The 24,405-nt window shown below is 36.5% G+C and overlaps 1 pseudogene; it reads left to right on the top strand.

Moving 5' to 3' along the window:
* The window catches only part of LOC149531477 (nicotinate phosphoribosyltransferase 2-like), a 51,402-nt pseudogene that overhangs the window by 8,809 nt on the left and 18,188 nt on the right, over positions 1 to 24,405 (top strand).

The following is a 24,405-nucleotide window of genomic DNA, read 5'->3' as shown; positions in this document are numbered from 1 at the left end:
AATCCCTCTTTTGAACTAGCACCATCAAAATACATGGTCTACAATTCTCCCTTTTCTTAAATTTTTTTTACTTCTTGTGTTATTGGTGCAGCTGCCTTTTCTTTCTTGAAGATAATTAATTCTTCCCTAAAATCACTTATATCTATGTCCAACAAACAAGTTCTATCATTATCCACAATTTCCTCAATCATGTGGGTGACCCTTGGTCCTTTATTTATTTTGACAACTCTGTCAACAATATGAAATATAGTGAAAAACAAATCACACTATGAATTGCCACCCATGGCAACACTCCATTTTCTACATTACAACATGCCATACTAAGGTGGGATGTCTACTACCAACACACTCATAGTGAAGAAACTATCTAGGTATGGTGCTAATTTATAAGGGAGTGCACCAATGGTTCCTATCGCAGGAACTTCTCTAGAACCTAAATCACAACACCTTGCTTGTTTAGTGTCTATAGGTACCTAAATCTAATTACACAATTGGTAATCGTATTTAGTCATCTCCTAAGACATTATTGATTAAATATTTATTATTTAATCAATTAATCATCATCCCCTAGTTAATTAATTAATTAATTAAACTATAATCCAATTGATGAAATCAAATGGTAACCCAAAATCAATTTATCAATTAAATCCCTATTCCTCTATTAAATTAAATAAATCCTGAAATCTATTTAATTTAATCCCATATCCATATTTTACTAAAAAAATCATTTAATAAAATATCTAAAACCCTAAAAAATCCATAAACATAATCTTTACCCCTAATCCAACCCATTCACCCATATTAACCTCACTTTAGCCACCTAACTAACCCATCCCATCAAAGCTAAACCACTTACCCTCTAACCCCCTTTTTAAGCTAATCCTAATCCCCCTCCTAAACATGTGCATAACCTTAAACAAGAGTTAAGACTTGCTAACCCAAGCTAAAGTCAAAATAACTCCTCCCCTCACCCTCCAACATTTATGACTCTTACATTCCCCTTTATGACTCTTACAAAACATTTATGAGCATTTATGGAGCGCTTATCTCTTGAGCCTCCTTTGTTGACCATCCACCTTGCCCTTCCCTTTATCCAATCACCTTGTGACATGTGTCACTTCCCTATTGGCCCCAAACAAGCCCAATCCATGTGCTCCCCTTTGAGTGCATCTTGACCCTCCCTCACCATTTTGTCATCTTTGCATCTTGACCATCCATCTCTCTACCCCTTAGCCTATAAATGGAACCCTCTCCCTTCACAAATATCATACACCTTTCATGCAATGTTATAATGCTATTTTGAGAGCTTGAAAACTACCAAAATACCATTATAATGCTGAAATCCCTCCATACCTCCATTGTTGAAACCATCCTCCATGCACACCATCCATCCACTTGAAGCTTGAGAAAAATCATGACCACACATCTCCATCTATCAGAGACACTTCCACTCCATCATGGGTTATACCATAAGGAGCCTACCATTCTTGGTTTGATTCCTTTTTATGGTGATAACCATCAGTCCTATCTCAAGTGTTAATTATCTTGGTCTGCTTCCTTTTATGGTGATAACCATCAGTCCTATCTAAAGTGTTAATTACTTTAGTTTTGTTAATTATCTCATTTAATAGTTAGTATTTATGTTACATTACTAGATATTAGATGATACATTTTGGCACACCTAGTGGGACCCCGCATTCAAGTCAATCTAATCATGTTTTTTTGGATTTTTTGTGATAAACTAACCAACATAACATTTTATGCTTGTGGGTGTTTGCAGGTGGTTTGCTAAGATTTTTGTAGGTACACAAGCAACTCTTTGAAAATCATGCTTTTAGCCATCTAATCATTTTTCACTTTCAAACACTTCAAAAACTTATTTGTTTGCGATCTTGCAACCCTAGGAATGGGAACCCACGACTACAGGATTGCAGCTACACACCTGCGAGAACATGAACCTATGAAGGTGGGATCACTGTTTGCCTAACCACAGTTACCACATGTCATTAAAAAAAAAACTCTCGCATTCCCACTAACACTATTCTTGTGGGAACGCTAGTTTTTACTAGTAGGAGTGCTATAAAAACTTGTGGGAATGCTTATCTAAAATAGTCGAGCCTAGAAAACCAACTTTATCCTTTCACCTTCAAACCCATCAACCCATTTGTCTATAGGAACGCTCCCCCAAAAACCTATAGGATCATTATTTCGCAGGAGCACTTTGTAACTTTTAACTCGTGGCTCATTTTTTTACACTTTTTCACTAGTCTCTGTACTGCAATCTTGCTACCTCTTAGCTGCATTCCCACGACTGCAAAATCACTATCCTAAACCCGCGGGATCCCTGTTTACCTTGCAGGATTGCTGTTATTTAAAAAAAAAAAAAAGTATAAATCAAAATTTGACTTTTTAGTGGTTTTGTAGGATATGGACTATTCTGAGTTGATTTACGCATATCAAAAATAACTAAAAATGTTAGACTAATTTTTTGCATAGTTAAATATTCATTTTATGGATTTTTTCTATGACTAATCAGTTGATTTTTTTAGCATTGTAGCTTGGAGCATCTAGCGACACCTAACCATGTTTCTTGTTGATCTTCCTTAAGAATGAATCTAAATGCTTAAAAACTTCTCTTTGAATGCATGTTGCACTTAATTTAATCAATCAAACAAACTCTTGAATGACTAAGATCAACAAACCATTGCTATGATTAACACCTCAGTTTGGGCATAAAACACTTTTACTCAATCTTGAATGCCTAAAAATCAATGAACATTGCAAATTAACACACTTCAACTTTGGGATGTAAAAAGAATTCATTCAATCTCAAATGCTCTAAAAAGCAAAACATTTTTATCCTTTACAAAGATTTCACGCACAATTTTTGTATGTTGACGTTGATTGAATTTCTTATGTTGATGAACTCTCAATTTCCATTGTGCTAACGACGCTATCAAGTTGGAATGAACATTGTATGCCATAATGACATGTGTCTTCAATCATAGATTACAAAATTAAAATCATCAATTGGAAATGAATGAGTGTCTTTTAAACCCAAGATCACTTATGTGGTCTTGTTTTACACTTTTTAGGAGGCTTACTTGGGGATTTCATCACCCCTTGGGATGACCTCAACTCTAGCATTTTTGCGGAGTATAAACATCGGGAGGTGAATTGAAGGACACCTCTCTTGGATAGATAATCTTGTCACTCTTGGCTAACCCCCAAAAACTTTATACCTTTGGGAAGTGAAGGTGGAGATTTGGGTTACCGTCTCCTCCTAGCTGAGTGGCATTATTTTCTTTCATCTATAAATTTGGGCCTCATGTACCTTGCATATATCGAGGACACCTCTAGCATTGCTTGTATATCCTAGTAAGACCTTATAGGTTTATTGATGTGTTTGATGTGCTTGAGTGTTCAAAATCCTCCCCATGTTTCAAAAACAATTGAGTCCTTTTGCTAAAGAGATCGCTTATATATCCTTTGAGTTGGTTGTTAGCAAGTCCATTTGCAACAACCCAACCATTGGTCAATTATTCAACCCAAATGAAAGACATACTTAGCATAGTCATTGCCTCATTTGGGCCTCATGTACCTTGCATATATTGAGGACACCTCTAGCTTAGCTTTTATATCCTAGTAAGACTTTATAGGTTTATTTATGTGTTTGATGTGCTTGAGTGTTCAAAATCCTCCCCATGTTTCAAAAACAATTGAGTCCTTTTGCTAAAGAGATCACTTATATGTCCTTTGAGTTGGTTGTTAGCAAGTCCATTTGCAACAACCCAACCATTGGTCAATTATTCAACCCAAATTAAAGGCATACTTAGCATAGTCATTGCCTCATTCGAGATTCATCCAAGCTTCCAAGCTTTCCTCTAGTATAATCATTCTAAGGTCTTCCATAAAATCTTCCTTTTCCTCCCTATGTCTTAACTAGTAACATTCCATCCCTACCTAACTCATCATCAAAACATGATGTCCCAATCCTATTATGATGAGTTTGGTCATCTCACCTTTTCTCCCACTCAATCCTATTCCAATGATGATGACGATCTTGTCAACTATGATGGGTTTATTGAAAGCCTTAGAGATATTGCTCCCAACATCCTCCAAAATCCAATCATTCCTCCAAACTACACCATCATTCCTCCATGCATACCCACTAGTACTCCCTGCCATACCTTCAACAAGGGAAATCCATTATTGTCCTCATCCCCACCTCCTTCCTATATTGTACCCACATATTCCTCTTATACATCAGTCATATCTCCATCTTCCTATACCTTCAAATCCCAGTCTCCACCATTCCAAAACAATTATAATAGCTATATGCCTAGTCCAAACCCACCATCTCAATATCTTCCAAACCCCTTTCCAAATCCTCCAACCAATCATAGTCTTTCAATGCATCACCCTAATCCACTTACTCTTCCCAATCCAACACACACATCTCCAAGGAATTTTACAAGGAAACCAAAAGAAAATCCATCTGCTACACCCATCATTCCTCTTACATCATCCTACTGCTATCATCCTTATTCCGTCCACCCCACTTATCAAAACCCTTCCATCTCCTACCTCTCATCCATTGAATCCATCTAAATCCCATCCACACCTCATTCTCCTAGCATTACCTAAAATGCATACAATGAACCTAATGAGTCCCTCCCCCATCAGCTCACCCCCATTGAAGAAACTCCTACCCATCCATCTACCTCTCTTAAAGAAGCCATCCATACTTCTCCTATCATACCATCCACTCCCATTCATTCCTATCAAGATCTTGTCCAAAAGCATGTTGGAATATCCCATGACACAAAAAAAGATCCCACCATCCCACTTATTCCCCTACATAATCCACTTTTACCATTCACTCCATTCAAAGAGTAGTCACCATCCCCTCCATTTCTAAATAATGGACTCCCATCTTGTGTTCCAAATAATGAACACCATATTGAAGAAAGAAATAAAAGTGTATCTCTAGATGTTGGTATCCCTTCTATCCTCTCATGGTCCCAAGTCCTTCCATCTTCACCTCAAAGTTCCCACCCATCTTGTTCTACATCTATTTTGGGCCCTTATCCTACTCCTTATCTCCAACCCTCCATTTTGGGTTTGTATACTCCTTATCGAAATCCCCCACCCTTTCCATCCATTCTAGGTCCTTATATACCTAATATGAGTCTTTTATCTCTTCCATCTATTTTGGGGCCTACTCCTTACCCATTTCCATATGTTTTTGGCCCATATCCTTCATTCCCTCTATCCATTTTAGGAAATTATATCCATCCATATCCTATCTTCCAATCCATCACTCCATCCCCTTAAATCCACAAGCTAGATCATCAAAGGCACTCATCCTTGAATACCTTCCAACCTTCAACCTCTACCTTTCCATCCACAACCCTCCATCTCCTCCATGCTCTTGTTCCCATCCCATGGCTAATAGAAGCATATTGGATGCCAAAATTAAAAAAAGTAAATCCATAAATCCACAAAAATTGAAGTATCAACATGTCCTTTGTAAAATACATGTTCCAAAAGAAAAACATTTAATCCCAATCAAAGAAGAAGTCAAGAGGCCACAAAGGCCCAAGCTGCAAAAGTAAAAAATCATGTGGATACCCAAGATGCTCATAAAAGAAATGCATCTCAAAGAAAAATCTCAATTGGCATCCATTCATGCTACTCAAAATGCCTCATTCATTCACACTCTATCCAAATCTCCATGTATACATCCTTCATGCCCCTATGCTTCTTATCCTAGATTTCCAATCCTCCATCTTCCAACTTTACTATTAGTCCTTATATTTCTCTTCCTCCATTCTCTCCTTAACCTCTTTCAACATGATCTTTCCTGCTACTTCATCACCTCTCAAGGTGTGTGCCAATGATGATCTTTCCATTTTTCTCATCCATTTATCCACAAGTCTTATGTCTTCCCATCCCTTATTTTCCAACTTCCACCCACCATCCAACTCCTTTAATCCAAACTTTTTCTCCCCATCCTACCAACATCTATAAGTAAATATGCATCAAAAAAGTCAAAAAACAAAAGAAAAAAAAAAAGAAAAAAGAAGAAGAAAGAAATCATCCATTGGTGAAAACTTGGCAATTCAAGCACCTTGGACAAGTACCATGATGAAAACTTGGTAAACAAGCATCATGCATAATCCCTTTATCCAAATGCTCTATACACTTGGGGGAATGTTCCAGCACCCACCATCCCCATCTCATCCCACCATACCAACCACATATTATCCATTTCACCTGCCATCCTCCTTCGGATCTTGATAAAAATAAAGTCCACCACTAGATGCATGCTTTTAGTCATCCCTTTGACAGCCATTTTTCATCAAAGTTTGTATCCACCTATTCTTTATCTATCCATTCTTTGTCTATACAATTCCTCTATCAGCCTCATCCACCCATCCTATTTACCCTCTACCTCATTCACCTTTCACATCCCAACTTCCATCCTATCCCACCCCTTACAAAAACTCCTGAATAACTTTATATCTAGGGGCACTATATTCCTTGGAGACTGTGTGATGTCCATCCTTCCATCCCCCCCCATTCTAGCCCTATTTTCATCTTGTCATCCCCAAACTCATCACACCTTTTTCTCCTATCCTTGCACTCCTCCCCATCTCTCCATCTTTCCCTCACCTAGTACATCCATTGTCATTGGTATCTAGCTCTAGGCTATCCCCATCTACCCCAATGTTATCCATTCATATCCTAATGCTCCTCAAAATTTACCATCCCTTGCACCATCCCATTGCATATCTTTCACCTCACCTAATCATATTCTTAATCTTCTACGCAACCTTGTTATAAGCCTTGGTCACACTCCAATCATCATCATTATGATGGACATCCTTACCACTACTTGTCGTTAGGTATATCATTCCCTTATCCATATCACCCTACCCACCATCAATCCATTTTCTTCCGCTATCTCCTCATCCTAAGAATTTTTTACTCCTGCTATCTTAAGCTTTTCACAAACTATCTTCTCATCTTGAGCTTTTTATCCCCTTTATCTCCTCATCCCACACTTTTCCTCTATCTTATTATCCCACACTTTTCCTTTGTCTTCTCATCCTGAGCTTTTTATCCACTAATCTCCTCATCCCAAATATTTCATCCACTATCTCTTCATCTTTATGTTTTTCGCCGCTATCCTATCATGCTGAGCTTTTGTTCGATAATCCCTTGTACATACTATTGGTCTGTCAACTATATATTCCTTATGCATTAGTCCTTAGCTTGGTCCCATTGTATATCTCTCAACTCTTCATGTCAGTTCATGCTTGATTGCAACTTGCAATTATCTTGGTTAGGCACTTTAGTGAATCCTTGTAAAAGATCCCTTGTCATCAAAATGTTGTCCTAAAGAGTTCTGATTGCCTAGCTCATCCTAGTCCTTGATATTACTGATAGATCCTTGCAGGATGCATCTAATCTTGGTCCATCATTATCTAATCCTACCAATCTCTTTGGAGAAAGGTTACTTTTTCATAGATTTACATTTTCTTTTGATTTATTTTCTTTTCAGTATTTCATGTTTGGTTCTTAAAATATCTCTTCCAAGTGATTTGGGTTGTTCCCTCCTCAAAGTTGCCATTATCTTTTTTATCATGGTGTGCTATGAACAGGCTGACTCAAGAGCAAGGTCTTGATCAAGTCTTTCATCTTTTCTTTTCTGCTTGTGAGTAAGTCAGATATGACTCTTGCATAGTCCAAACATGTGATCACTTGTGGTTGCATGGTGCATTTGGGAAATATCATTTGCTTGTGGGTTACCTAGTATCATTTCCACTCTAATTCCTCTGGGATTCATGTGTGATGTTGGAGAAATCCTTGCATGTTTGTTTCATGTCATTCCTATGAAATATTGGTACAAAGGCCTTGACATTCTTAGTAACCTTGGCATATCCCCAATATTCCTATATCAAAATAAGTGCTTAAACTACATGGTGGTGCTCCTCTTTGGGACACCCCATGCTCAAGCTTCAATGGATTACTTCACACTCCCATATTATCCAAACATCCCATCCTATCCAAGCATCCTATCTAATCAATCCTACAATCATGATCTAGCCAATCTATCAAACCCATAATATCCATATCATAAATCATATCTCCCAAATCAATCATAATCATATCTCCTAAATCAATCAGAATCATATCCCCTGAATCAATTATAATCATAGCTCCTACATCAATCACAATCCTAGCTCTTGCATCCATCATAATCTTACTCATCACCAATCATCATCCTAGAATCATAATCTCCCTGCCCCTACCATCTTCCAAATCACTTCCTTGGGTTCAAGTTAAAAACAACCAATCACCCACCACCCCCCCCTCGCTCCCCCCCCAAACCCTATAACCTATGTTCTTAATACTTGGTTATCCTTGTGCACACAATTTTCCTTTGGATCATTCTCCCATAGTGAGAGTATGAGCTTCCTTAAACCCCTCTCTTAGCCACTCTTAGTCCTCTCGCTCACCCTAGATTCTTGTACCTTTTAAGAAGTTGTTAGGCATCACCTTCTCTCCTTGCCACCTTCTTGAGGGGGAATCATGTAGTTCATTCTCTCCTCTTCTACTCAAAATTGGAGCAACCATGTTGCTTTAAAAAGTCTTCTTCATGTCGTTTATTTTCAAACTTCTTTGAAATAGTGTTGTTTCAACACTATGTCAAAGAGGGGCAAAACGTAGACACCCAAATCTGATTACACAATAGGTAATCATATTTAGTCATTTCATAGGACATTATTGATTAAATATTTACTATTTAATCAGTTAATTGTCATCCCCTAGTTAATTAATTAATTAAATTAACTATAGTCCAATTGATGAAATTAAATAATAACCCAAAATCAATTTATCAATTAAATCCCTATTCCTCTATTAAATAAAATAAATTCTCAAATCTATTTAGTTTAATCCCATATCCCCATTTTATTAAATAAATCATTTAATAAAATATCTAAAACCCTAAAAACATCCATAAACATAATATTTACCCCTAATCCAACCCATTCACCCATACTAACCTCAGTTAGCCACCTAACTAACCCATCCCATCAAAGCTAAACCACCTACCCCCTAACCCCCTTTTTATGCTAATCCTAATCCCCCTCCTAAAAATGTGAACAACCTTAAGCAAGGGTTAAGACTTGCTAACCCAAGCCAAAGTCAAAATATCTCCTCCCCTTACCCTCCAATATTTATGACTCTTACAAAACATTTATGAGCATTTATGGAGCCCTTATCTCTTGAGCCTCCTTTTTTGGCCATCCACCTTGCCCTTCCCTTTATCCAATCACCCTGTGACATGTGTCACTTCCCTATTGGCCCTAAACAAGAACAATCTATGTGCTCCCCTTTGAGTGCATCTTGACCCTCCCTCACCATTTTGTCATCTTTGCATCCTGACCATCCATCTTTCTACCCCTTAGCCTATAAATGGAACCCTCTCCCTCCACAAATATCATACAACTTTCATGAAATATTATAATGCTATTTTGAGAGCTTAAAAACTACCAAAATACCATTATAATACTGAGATCCCTCCATACCTCCATTATTGAAACCATCCTCCATGCACACCATCCATCCACTTGAAGCTTGAGCACAATCATGAGCACACATCTCCATCTACTAGGAACACATCCACTCCATCATGGGTTATACCATAAGGAGCCCATTCTTGGTTTGCTTCCTTTTGTGGTGATAACCATCAGTCCTATCTCAAGTGTTAACTACTTTAGTTTTGTTAATATTCTCATTTAATAGTTAGTATTTCTGTTACATTACTAGATATTAGGTGATACAGTGCCTACCTTCAGACCAAGAGACTCCATTATCTTAAATGGCATAATGGTATTTAAGGCACTTGAGTCAATCATACAATTTTTTACCATTTTTCCATTTATAATCAGACTCAAGAAGAAATGATCCATGTTTTCAATCTAAGATGTTGTATAATTATCAAGATGCATAGGGGGAATTTGAGACATTACTCCTTCATACCCCTTTTCTTTGGGGTGGGTTTGTATATTTTCCCCTAAAGGCTTCTTATTTTTAATAGTACTACCATTTCCTACACCCCTAACTAGTCTAGGGCTTTTTTCTTATGCTCCTCTAATCTAAAATTTTTAGACAAAGGAGCTTTTATAGTAATTTTTGACAACATCGACAACATTTCTACAAGGGTAGAAGGAGGAATCTCAATAAGCATACCTTTATCATTATGCGGTTGAACAATGTAGGTCTCAGCTTTTTTTTTGTTCTTTGTCTCAGGTACTCCTACTTAAGAAGGCTATTTCTTCTTGTCAATACTTTGAGTTTGTATGCCCTTCTTAGGTTCCTATATTTTTTCCTTAACATCCTTTACCTTCACAACCAAATGATCTTTTCATTTACTTAAATCATGGGTCTAATGAATGACATCCTTCAAGAAAATCCTAGATGGTTTACCAAAATCACTATTGATATTTCCATTCTTCTGATGGTATGCACTTTGTACTTGAGAAACCATATCTACAATTATCCTATCAATATCTCCCTTTGATGGTTTTCTCAATCTTACATGGCTTGTATTTGATATGATATTACACAGTGCATGATCTATATCTTCATCATTATCAAGATTAATTTGTCGATGAAACCTGTCATAATCACTTCTCTAGTTATTCACATCCAACTTAGATTTATCTTGCTCTGATTCATCATCATATTCATAATAGGAACTCACTAAGTTGCATGCAACATCATAAAAAGTGTTTTCTTCATCAAAAACCTCCTTTGGTTCAGGTTGCAAGGAGCCAACGATGGATTGGGAAACTACACAATACTCTGGGGTATAAGGGGATTGAAAAGATATGCATCAATGAACTTCTTTTGTAATATTTAGAGAGTTTCTTGACAAGGGATCTGGTGTGGTTTCCTCATTAGTACCCTTCAAAATATTATTGATAGTCTTTACATCCTTTTTCTACATATTAAAAGGGAATTTTTTTGGCTTACTCTTCCTATTTGAGTTGTTATTAAACCAAGGTTTCTCACTACCAAATTCTTTATTTATATTTCTAGTTACAAGCTTCTTGTTTTTCAACATATTTAACATATGATTCATCTTGTATTTCTTAGGCTTCTTGTTTCTCCCAAGCTTATCACTTTCCCTTTTATTACATTAGGAGTTAAACAACTTAGGATTGTCTCTTCTCCCCAACATACTTGAAAATCTCCTATTATATTAAATGTTTACTAAAAATTTGAAGGCATCCCTCAACATCTTAGGATCTTCATCCCTTACTATATAGGCTATTTTTCTATCAAATGCATTGAAATATGTTGTTAGACACTCACTTTCATCCAACTTCATAACTTGGAGGAGCTTGTTCATTCCCTTCTAAAACCTAACATTGAAGTCAAATGTAGACTCCTTTCAGTTTGTCTTAATATTGTTGAACTCATTTAGCACAAAGTAAAAATTACTATTTTTTGACATTATGGTCAAAGTTTTTTTATTAGTGACTCACACTTAGTCAATTGGTTAGCAACTACCGAGCTTATCTTTCAATTTATAGTGTTAACCGAGCAATCTAATTACTACCAAGTTCTATAGTTCTTACCGAGTTTTAGAATCTACATTTAGTTCACACCGAGTAGTATCTATCAAGTTCATCAATGATAGTGCAAACTGAGCTTCACAGTACTAACTGAGTTGCACAATGTCAACCATGTTCTCCAGTATCTACCAAGTTCACAGTTTCAGTGATGTGAATTTAGTGTTGATCGAGCCATGCAGTGTCAACCAAGTGATTTAGTTTATATGCCAAGTTTCATAGTGCTCATTGAGTCACCAATGCTGACTAAGTTTAGACTACTTGGAAGTGATTAGTATGAACTGAGCTTCTATGCCTACTAAGTGCATGATGATGCCAAGTGTCGACAATGGTTTTCGAGTATCAAAGCCTCACCAAGTTTGTCTTCAGAACCTAAGTGTCAGTAGTTGGGCCAACTTTGTGATCTTGATGGAAACTTATGTTGTAGCTAAATTTGATGAATTATAATTTGGATTGGTATACATGTAATGTATTTTATCACAACCAAATATGAATATATGAATATAGAAGAATATATGATGCGAATATAGAGAGAAGAAGTGCGAAGTGAAAATGCTATGAGTAGTATAAGGAGAAACAAAGATTTATCTATCACAACAAGGTGATCATTACATTTCAAAGGAGTCTCAACCAGTAAATCAGAGTTGCACATCAGACATCAGCCAGGTGTATCAACTAAATCCTTTGACCAGGTAGACTTAACAGTCTTTGACAAATCTCTTTACTGAGTGCATACTTCATTTTATGTTTTGTAAATCCTTTCACAAGGTGGACCTAGTAGTCCTCATTGCTCCTAGCCAAATAGATCATTAGAAGTGGTCAATTACAAGCCTTAACTGGCCAACTTTATACTATAGTACTATAGTACATGGGTATCATCCCCACCCTAGTTTTACTTTCTATTTGGAAGGTTTTTGGGTCACCATATCTTGTGTCAATATGTTATGAATGTTTTAATACTTTCATTCTTTCATGCATGCAATTAGATCAAAATATTTTATGAAGGATTAATAACCTTGTCTGCTTCACATTTCCAATAGTATTATCCCCATATTGTTCCTTGAAATATTTCTCTAAGTCATCTCATAAAATAATTCTATCATCAAGGCGTCTTCTAAACCAATCCCTTTCATCTTTGGTGAGAGAATGTACAAACGACTTCATGACTACATCCTCATGTTCTACTTCATAATTACTCAACATATTAATGGAGTTTCTAAGATGCTCTTCAGCACTAATGACATTATCACCCACAATTTTTTTAACCTTATCTATTAACTCATTTAAAATAAGATTAGGATAACCTTATTATTGCAGCTTTCCATATATGCAAGTGTCATCTAGAAACCTAAAGCACCCGAAGAACTAGGTCCAATCATATTTTCTATTGTTCCTAAGTTTGTGTTTACTTTTTGTCCAAAAGCATGTTGACCTATTATGGTAGAGGAAGAAGATTTACCAAATTAAGAAGTATATGTATTAGTCATTGGAGGACTACAAGAAAAACCATAAGACATATCTTCATAAGGTGCATCATGTCTAGTAGGTAGGCCCAAAGAAGATTTAAAGAATTGCATCTTCTTTCTCATCTCAATAGCTTGGGCTTCATCTTCTAATTTCTCTAGGTCTTTACCTATATCCTCACACTCTTTCCTAGCTTTCTTTGGTTCCAAGACAATCTTTAGACATGTTAAGAGTTCCTTTAGATGTAGCAATAGGTTCCTTGATCTGAATACCCACAACCTTCTATTTACCTGTATCTATAAATCTAGTTGGAGGAGGCTTTGTTTCACTTGCTTCAACTCTAGTTTCTCCATTTTGTTTATACAGATGGATCTAGGTTATAATTAGTCCCTTTCTTTCTTGCATGGAACACTCCTCATCTTGAATTTTAGATCTCATAACTTCTAGATTACCAAATAAATCTATATGCAAAAATGTAGATTTCTCTTCTAGCTTCTTGTTTTACTCTTTCAACATGGCCATCCTTCTAAGATGAGTCTCTCTCTCTCTCTCTCTCTCTCTCTCTCTCTCTCTCTCTCTCTCTCTCTCTCTCTCTCTCTCTCTCTCTCTCTCTCTCTCTCTCTCTATGAGAAAATTCATGGTTATCTTTTGTTTTTCCTTTTCCAAATGTATGTGTTTGGTATCTTTCTTCACAATTTTCTTTCTAAGAGGTTCCATTTTATTCGGCACATCATTAGGATCAACAGTAGTAGCCTCCAATTTTTTAGGATCACTAAGATCAATAAGATTTATCTTAGTGAAGGATATATCCTCTGGATGAGATGTAATAGGCTAAGTAGTCCTCGATCTCCGATGATGCTCTATTCCTTTAGAACCACTTTGTTTAAAAATAATATCTCTAATGGATGAGACTGCTTTGTCTTGGTAGGTTTCATCATCTTGAAAAGAGGTTCTTAAACATTCACCCAAAATTCTAGTATTCTCAAATTCAAATCTCAAAGATGAGAAATCTCTCGCTTCTATAGGTTGATATCAAGTTTTACTTTCAACATTATCCCCAAATTTCCAAGTGTGACTAAAATCTCCTTTTTTCTTAAGAAAATTCCTTCTACTAGCTTGTGGTAGCTCCATATGTAGTGGGACCATAGGATGTGCATTTGTGTAAGCCCTTATTTTTTTTCTCTTTATTAGCCATTTTATCATTATATAAACCAAAAAATAGTTATGAAACCTTGACTAAGTCTCCACAAGCTAAGGGAAATATGATTTTTCTGGTGAAAAACATTGAGAATCTAGAAAAGGCTAGACCAACCACAACATGTGTAAATATTTAACCCCATTAAAAACATGACTACCTTAATTATCCCACCTACAAAATAAAATAGTCCACACTTATAGAGTAATATGACCAAAAGTATCAACCTAACAAATAAAACATTCAATAGAGAGAGAAAACTCCATCATAACGAAAGGAAACTGATCTAACACACATGTATTAAAATTCTATATAATACCCACATAGTGTTCACTAAAGAGTCTCCATTTTGTTTTGGTCTTGATTTGACATGATTTAAATTACCTCTAAGATGTGGAAAATACCTAGGAGTTAGCTCCAAACCATGAAAAGTATCCCCAATCAAACTAGTATAACCAACTGATAAGACAATATAGTTGTCTTCCCATTGAAATGTGTAGGATTCAAGTGGGTATACCTTGGGGATAACCACCACTCACTTTGTAGACGCATTCAATATTAATCCCCATTAAAATAGATAATAGACTTAAATTCTTCTAACTTAGAGAACAAAAGGAATGCAAGACAACTAACCTTTCATATCCTAAAGATCTCTAAGTAAAGTATAGGCCAATTCTTTCAAATCTACAATAGCACATGAAATGTAAAAGATTTTGATTAAAGTTTTTACACCTATGAAACCTTATATGTTTGTTAAAAATAACAACATGATGAGCACTTTATCCATTTGGGGTCCAATTTATAAACCCAACACTACAATTTATGATCTATTCCCCTACATTGTAAGGATAATCACTATACTATCAACATCCCATACTTATCATAATCTCTTTGTAAAAATTTGTGACTCTCTCATACCATGACAAGCTATTACATATGTTGATCTCTTAGCCATATTTCCTATTAGTGTTAAATACTTAGTCATTTCCAAGTAGTGTTGGTCAGTCATCACTCCAACCAAGCCATCCAATAAGTGTTGAGCAATGTATGATAGACTTGTTCACATTTCAATTTGAGTCAAGTACATCTTTGGTTTTCAAGTACTCTAGTTTGGACCAAGTGGCAATGTATGTCAAGCATATTAGTAGTTAGTTAACACTGAGTGAAGAAGAGATAGTTTATGCCAAGTGAGAGAGTTATTGCTTAGCATTTAGAAGCCAAGGAACAACATGTATATTAGTATGGACTAAGCCTCAAGATATTCAAGTGCCCACTAAACCAACTTTGACATATGTTTTTTTGATGGAACAAACATTTATGTAAACCATTTTTGGCCGACTTATACACTTAATTTACAGATTATAGAGATACCTGAGAAGGTAATTACACATTTTGCTAGAGGAAATCAATACCTATGAAGGTAGTGTAATAAATTAGAAAAATAGAAGGACTAAATGGAAAAAAAAAGATGAATCAAGATCATTTATCTTGATCTAAAAGGATTGTCAATTAATTATTTAAAGAGGGACCCAAACCCTAAATTGTAAGGATGCGATTAGAGATGAAGTGATAGTGAAGGAGGCTATGTTTGTTACAAGCAAAGAGATTAAAAAGAGTAGCTAAATAGAGTAGTGAAGGGAAGAAAAATATATATCTAATAAAGGTATCAAATCAAGATTGGAAAGAGAAAATCAATAACCTAGCAACAAAGTGCTAATAGCAGGATCAAGTACTAAGATATTCTAACTAGTGTATAAGGGAAATCTCTTGACAAAATAATCTTAACAGGCCTATTTAAATCTCCTAACATAGTACTAGTTGTAAGTTTGAATCCTTTAATGAAAGTAGAATGAATAAGTCTTGTAAGCTCCTAATAGAGCAGATCCCTCATAGGGTAGATCAGTAGAAGTGTTCAAACAGTGTAGCATTAACATACACACTTTATTGCAGCTATAGTGAATATTTGAGGGTGTCATCCCCACCCAATTTTACCTTCATCTTGGAGGGTTTCTAGTGATGCAACAAGGATCTGAGGGTGCCCCTACTGGAGGTAATCTGGATCCCTACAAATAACCACACAATGGAAACATGACAAAAATGCAAGATCTGACAGCAATTCTCAACTATTTATTCATATAAAAATTGTTTACATGAAATGTGCCTGACTGTAAGGCCTTCCAGGATATGACCAAGTACAATAAAAACTACAACAAAAATAGTTCTGTAAGATCACTCAAGTCCCAACTCAACACTAGCTAGCCTAGATCCACATTGTAGTAGAAACCTCCAAGGAAGATCTCAACTTGTTATCGCAAGCCTACCAAGAAATGTCCTTGGTTCCTAAGCCTCAACTACTAGCCCTTCTCAAAATTCACTCCTCCACTTCATCCTCTTCTCCAAGCTAGATGATCTCATCCCTCAAGACTCCACAAGTCCCTTAACTTATACCCAACTAAGCCACAAGTTGGCCTAGCCCAATATAAATTAAAATAAACCCTTACATTAAATTCCCATGTAAGCCATAAGTTGTGCCAAGGTTAGCTCACACTACAGACAACTTGGGCACCATAAAGACTAAAACATGACCAAGTGTCATAAACTATCATTGAGCATCATCAAATCTCCCAACCATAACCAAGTCTTCATCAACCAAGCCAACTCAGGAAACACTATTGCTGAGTTCCTAGTGCAAACTGAGCCACAATATATGCTAAGTTCCTCCTTTGGAGACTGAGTCCCTTTAATGACTAAGCTACTCACTATAGCCAACATCATTGAGCTCCTAGTAGATGCCAAGTGCCTTCAATAATTGAGTACCTCCTTCTTTTTTGGCTAAGTCACACATATTTCTTTGATTGAGTTCCCCAACTCCAAAGCCAAACTACACCATCCTATAGGATTTCTAGCAAGCCTAGGATGCTCACACATCTGACACCCTAGGTTCAAAAAATGTTCTTAATAACTTGAAGAACATTTGTAAGGATTCATCACATAAATCCAAAATTGGTTCATCTCATACATATCCTCCAAATCCTCAACTTGTACACTCTTTCCCTTGATCTTCTTCTTCTTCTTCTTTACACTGATCGTGAGTGTTCCATAGGTCTTCCTTCCACATTGATCTCTAACTCTCTCAGAATCCTTTAAATCAACTTAGCTGCCAATACTCAAGTTCCTTCTATCGAGTTCTTCATTTTGCAAAGGAATCAGGGAATGCTTCCTGTTGCCTTTCATAATTTTAAACACATTTTTGATGCTATCATACACAACCCTACAATCATACTACTGAGGTCTACCAAACAGAAAATGACAAATGTTCATGTCCACAATATCACACAACACTTGATCCTTATACTTCCCAATATAAAAATCAACAAGGCATGACTCCCTCACTTCTAAAGCATGCTTGCCTTACAACCAACCAATCCTATAAGGAAAAGGATGTCTCATTCTTCTCAAACCAAGTTTCTAAACCATCTTCTAAACAACAAGGTTGTTGGTACTACCACTATCCACAATCACCTTACAAAATGTATCACCAAACTTACAAAAAGTCTTGAACAAACTAGTCCTTTGAAAAGATTCCATTATCCTCTGACTAGTCACTACTCGCCAAGCTAGTAAATTCTCTCCTTCCTCAAGTTTAGTGGTAGGGTTCTTAGCCTCATTGACAAAAAAAAGGTTATGTCACTAGCCCTACGAAATTCATAAGATATGTGTTCTACTTCACCACATCTATAGTAAGTACCCTTAAACTCACATATACTTTCCCTTTGCTTCTAATCAATAGGTTTTTGTTCATCTTCAACACTTGGTTTAGCTTTTTTTGAGCTATCCTACTTCTCCTTCCTTTTGGAATTACTTTGACTTTTCCTCTGCAACTTATTTTCTTCCTTTAGGGCATATTGATAAGCATCCTCAACTGAATCAATCTTTAACATGCCAACCTTATCTTGGATATTGAATCTCAAACTATTAATGTACTAAGCTACCTTCTCCTTCGATAATTCCCTATGCGTGGACCAAATAGTCAACTTGTAGAACTCCTCGGTATAATCTTTCATAGTCATATCTTTCTATTTCAAATTCTACAACCTCTTAAAAAACTCAAGTTCATAATTAGAAGGAATGAACTTAGCCTTCAACTTGGTTACCATCAACCTCCATCTAGTGATCTTCATTTCACCTTCCTCCTCTCTGCCTCTTTGCAATTCTTTCTACCAAAGAGCAACATGTCCTTTCAACTTAGTTCTTACTAACCTTACTCTGAGTGGATCCTCAATATCCTTAAGCTTAAAGTAGTCTTCCAATTCACCAATCTAATCAACCAAGTCTTTAGTATTCAAAATACTTGAGATATTAAAAACCACCATCTTATGCTTCAACTTCAACTGAGATCTAGGCGTAGTAAATTGACCAACCCTACTTCCCATAGGTCCCTCCACATGATTAGTTATTTCCTCACCACTTGATCCAACAACATCAAAGTCTTCAAAAACCTCCTCATAACCATCTTTAGTACCTACATGTTGAGGTACACCACATATAGAACCTATGATCTCAATGGTCATATCACTCTTCCTCAATGCCATCTTATCTAAGAGCCTCAGTTCCACAACATCATAGAGATCATCAATCGCCCTAGGGTCCAATCATCTTGGAGGCATCTTCCAAGATGCTTGTAAACCCAAGTCAATAAATCCACAAATCTAGAAGATCAATCAGCTTGACAAGATCAACCTTCACTTCTAGCCTTCACCCAAGTCCTAGTGAAAACTACCTCAACTTTGATGCTTAGTCTACACACTCAAGAACAATGAAGCTCTGATACCACTTGATGCAATGAGGATTCGAGGGTACACCTACTAGAGGTAATTTGGATCCTTGCAAATAACCACAAATCAAAAATACAAAAACAATGCAAGATATCATACCAATCCTCAACACTTTATTCATATAACAACTATTTACATGCAATGTGTCCAAGTGTAAGGCCTTCTAGGTTATGAGAAAATACAATAGCAATTACAACAAAAATAGTTATGCAAGATCCCTCAAGATCCAACTCAACACTAGCTAGTCTAGATCCACACTTTGGTAGAAACCTCCAAGGAAGATCTCAACTTGTGCTTGTAATCCCACCAAGAAATATCCTTGTTTCTAAGCCTCAGTTACTAGCCCTTCTCAAAACTTACTCCTCCACTTCATCCTCTTCTCCAAGCTAGATGACTGTAGGTGCACTTTTAGTACACCATTTTAAAACTTTAAAATTCACCTCCCATGAAAAGAAATTCCCTTAAGGTACTAATGTGTTCTCATGAAGTTGAATTGGCTTGAAGATCCAAAATGTAAAATTCCAAATTCTTCATGTTTGTGGAGTTCAGAATTCAAAGATTAGATTCACGGTTTAAATTACAAGAATTAATGCAAGTTCCAAGATTCAGGGTGTTTGATATCAGGTTTCAATTAAAGGCTTCTAGATTTGATAATTAGAGATTAAGAGCTTAGTAGTGCATATACTTCGGTTGAAGGATCGTTGCAAGTCAATGATATCCAAACAATAACTAGATTATGCACGCAAATCTATTTAGTGATATTGGGATCCAAGTATTGATATAACAGTTTTATTTACAAGTCAAAACCCAATGTATTGACTCAATTTTTCACCAAACCCAAGCTTTATATCTGTGTGATGAATTACTATGCTCGCAGGAAGTGTTGCATCATGCTCAAAGAGACACACTTGCAGCCAATGAAGCCATGAGAGCCATAAAGAAAGATATAGAAGGTTGTGACAAATGGGAAAGGATCAAAATGTTTGAACATATGTAGAACCTACAATTAACTCTAGCATTTAAAATAGCAAATAAAATGACTTGAAGCATAGAGAGGTTACCTTGTAGAAAATGCACTCACATGTTCATTTTCTGCAAGGAGAAGCTATTTTCTCTTTTTCCACAAGGAGAAGCTATTCACTCATTCTCTGCCAAAGAGAAGGCCATGCGGTGTGACTCACAATATATTGGTTGATAAACACAACCATTCAAAATGTGTAGAGGCTATGCAAATAAAATGTCAAGTGTGCCAATAATTGATATGGATAATGTCTATTTTCACTTGGAGGGTGATGAGGTGTAGGTAAAAGTGGACAAGCTAGCCTCAACTAAGACCCAAATTCCTTATGATTACTATTATTTGGATTATTGCAAATAGTGAAAGGAATGCATAAAAAGAAAATGTGTCGAGCCGAGGATCTTCACTCAGATAAAACAATAAGTGCCCAAGCTATATTTCAAAGGTAGATAGATCAAATGTTAAAGAGGAAAGATATCATAGGGTGATGCATCTAATTTGCTGAGCTATCTTCTAACCGATGATCAATTAGCAAAATAAACCATTACAACAACCTATTTTATTTTAGTAGAATGTGTAATCTTATCTCGATACCTAATGGATATTATGAAGCTCTTCAAAATGATGTTTCCATGTAGTTGGAGAAGTTGCTAAAGGAAACTATGCTAATAGATGAAGAGAGCACCCATCCCTAGTTAAGTATTGTGAAAACTGAAATGCCTCAGAAAACTAAATTAACTGTCATGAATTCTGAAAAATTGATTGTCCAATTCAAGCATGCTGCAAAATCAATGACATCAAGATATATGCGATTCCAAAAGGTTCTATTGTTTTTTCTAAGATACCACTCATTAGAGTTGAGAGACCAGTAGCGGTTGTTTAGCTTTTGGAAACACCATTTGTTAATTTGGTCAACTATGCATAATTGGTTGCAACAAATACTGCAAGATATAGGTGTGTTACTGGTGTTGGTATGAATTTTTGTAGGGTAGAAATCCTTTGCCTAGATATAGAATTTTTAGATTACATCCATAAATTGATAAATGGTTGTCTAGCTAAGTCAATCTTTTGTTAGCCGTTGAAAATTTTGTGAGAGCCTTACTTTTCAGTCCATTCTTAATTATTCGAGCATGAAATGTTTGAATTTTAAAATAAGACAAATACTCTATTTTCTTTTATCCTTCGCGCCCCTAAGCTACTTTTCCTCTCAGATTCCCCAGCCATCTGATCTAATTACATCAACCATTATTGTTTCCTCACTATAAAATAATGGGCGTTCTTTATGTATAACGAGGTAGCGAGTGCTAGAAAGTGTAAAATAGGACCGTGAAATGAGACACGACAGTCAAAGATTTGTTTTTTACCCGATCATTCAGTCACAAACACCTGGCAAGTGTTGTCAAAATAGAAAAAGGGACCCAATGGAAGCAGTCAGAAGTCGGCACCAGAATGATGATTTTTTTGATATCTCGCTACCTACCTATTGGAAAAAGTTTATGTCTTGCCGTTAGCGAAGTAGCAAGGTGCCACAAAATCAAAGGCATGATGGCATCAAAATTTATCAAGAACCATGATTTGTCCAGATGACATGATCAGTAATAACTACTGTTGTCAGAAGCAGTTGGTAGGAGCAATAACGATTTGATGGGTCTTGGTATTTTACGGTGCCGAGATTTACTAAAATTGCTAGAGCTTGCTACCTCACTATCAAAAAATTCTAGCATCTCGCAGTTAGTGAAGTAGTGAGGCACCATAAAATCAACTGCAGGTGGGACTTCTAGTAACGTGGATGATGACTAAGACTGAAGTGAAGTCTTGTTGGGTGCCAGCAATGTAGAATCTTATGTCATCAATACTTTTGACCCATGCCCCATTGATCAAGTGTACAAGAGATCCTGATCGTCAGAGCAAAGCAAAATCAACGGTCCTTGCTATCTTGTTTTTAGAAAGTTGCAAGTTGTTTAAGTTAAGTGACATAGCAAGTATGGGGCCCACCACCTTTCAGGAAACTTCATGCAGTTTCTTCACCTTTGATTTAATCTCAAATCAATGGCCATCACTGTCTCACCATGAAGAGTTGCTATGGGGGATACATATAGCGAGGTAGTGAAGGAGGGCCCACCACTATCTTTCTAATCAGTACAGTAACATATCATCTGTAAGATCTAGATCAGATCAATGGCTGTCACTACTTTGCTATGGCAAGATGCTCGTTCTTTATGTATAGCGAAGTAGCGACCTGCTGACACATGTCCTTAGTTGCTAGTGGGTCCAGATAGAAGTGCCATCAAGGAAAAAGCTATGTACATGGGTAATTTTCATTGGATTGATTGACCAACTTGTCAAGTGCAAAGCCTAGTTGTTTTTCTCCATATCCCATGATCGTAGGATTTTTAAAGATCGACGGTGCAGATTTAAATGCACAATATGGTTCCACTCAGTGTATTTATTAGACATGAAAGCTTCACATGTGAGGAAAAATAGAGTATAATAAAGAAGATTTCATTAGTTTCACCTTACTCGAGCAAAGATTTCTAGCTGTTCCGAAGCAAGAGCAATTACTGAAGAAAATCGTGTTGGAGTTTGGCAAACTTGTGAAGCAGTTTTGTTCGTAAAGAATAAAAATTTGCAAGAATCCAGAGGAAAATGAGAATGGAATTGAAGTAAGTAAATTTTTTGTAATCTCTGTAGGTGTTTTCAGTCCTATAAAGCATACTCAAAGATGCCTCCAAAGAAGGGATTTTCAGGTCAAGTAAATTATTTGGATAGAAATGTACATGATGACTTGCTTGAGTTGTTGCCTGAGTCTACAATAGAAATAGTGCAAGTTAAAAGGTTGACCTCATTAAACCCTAGGTTGAGAATAGCTAATGGATTGTATGACAAGGGTAATTGGGTCTAGGATGCTCAAACCTCGCAAACTAGTTTAAATTTGCTCAAGAAGTGGTTTGTAGAAAGGAAATTGTATGTCCCACATGCCAATATATGGAATTTTGACTTGGGAAAGCTAGTTGTTCCCAGTGTGTTTATGGATTATGACCTCCTTGAGGCTGTGGTGAAGAGTTATGATCAAGACACTAGAGTAGTGAGAGGAGTAGATGGTGAAATTTTAATCACCATCAGTCTAGAAGAGATTAGGGAAGTTTTCCATTCGGGACCTCTCACTAGGTATCATGTGCCCATTGATTTGACAGAATTAGAAAAAGAATATATGACAAGGAAGGATGTAGTTAGACAAGGTGCACTGAAGGCCCACATTGGTAGAATTGGAACCCTACCAGCAATAACATCCTCTTCTAAGGAACCTTTCAAGAAATCATACTTCAATGCCAGGGCAGTAGAAATATATAGGACCCTGTGCAGAGTTTTTGGAGAGGATGAAGAAGAATTTATCCTTGTGAGTTTTATGTATATGATCACTCAAATCTCCTCATTCAGTGTAGAAATAATTTTTGATTTTGCTTGCTACCTGGCTAATGAGATTCACAGTGGATTGGTGGGGATTGCAAAGGGAAAGGTGGAGAAGGTTTGGGGCCAATACTCCTTGTTAATGCATATGTTTCTATTTAAAGGTGTTACATACTTTGGTAAAGAAATGGTTCTGAATAGAGAATAAGAGGGAGAAGCACTGCCAATTCAATTATGGAGTGTAGATATGACTGGGGAGGCAGAAAATGCTAGTTTTGTTAGATTTGACAGGCACTTTGCCTCCAAACTAAGATGCCTCATCATGAGAAGATTGGGTTTCACTCCCAATATAGGGGTAGGCCCACTAGTTGTGCAAAGGAGGATAGAGTATATTGTCATTTAGGATGAAAGGCCCATTGTGAATAAAGGAAAAGAGATAGTTGAATCTACTAGTGCTGTTTTTGAAGAAAGGCCACCTGAATCCTCTCTTAAGAGAAGAAATATAATAAGGGAAGAGAAACCACATGATGAATGTTACTCACCTTCCCAAACCCCTATGAGAATTGAGGAGGAGCAGCTCACTGATGATAAAATTGAATAAATTGGACCACAAGGGGGAATCTTTGTTACCTAGGCAGAGATTGATGAAGGGAACCCCCAGGAGCATCCCATGCCAAGTTTTGAGTTAACTATAGAAGATTTCAGGAGAAGGGAATTAGACCTTGTTTTAGAACAAGCTAGTCATCAATTTTTGTCTGATGACAATTTTGTAAAATCTAGGGCTTTTCGTTAGTTTTCTTGGAGGGAAAACATGCACAATTTTGAGGAAAG

Source organism: Cupressus sempervirens, chromosome 11 (genome assembly GCF_028749045.1).
Source record: "Cupressus sempervirens isolate cs-2001-9-10 chromosome 11, ASM2874904v1, whole genome shotgun sequence".
NCBI lineage: Eukaryota > Viridiplantae > Streptophyta > Pinopsida > Cupressales > Cupressaceae > Cupressus > Cupressus sempervirens.
Note: the sequence above shows the minus strand (reverse complement) of the source record. Positions and strands in the feature narration are given on the sequence as shown.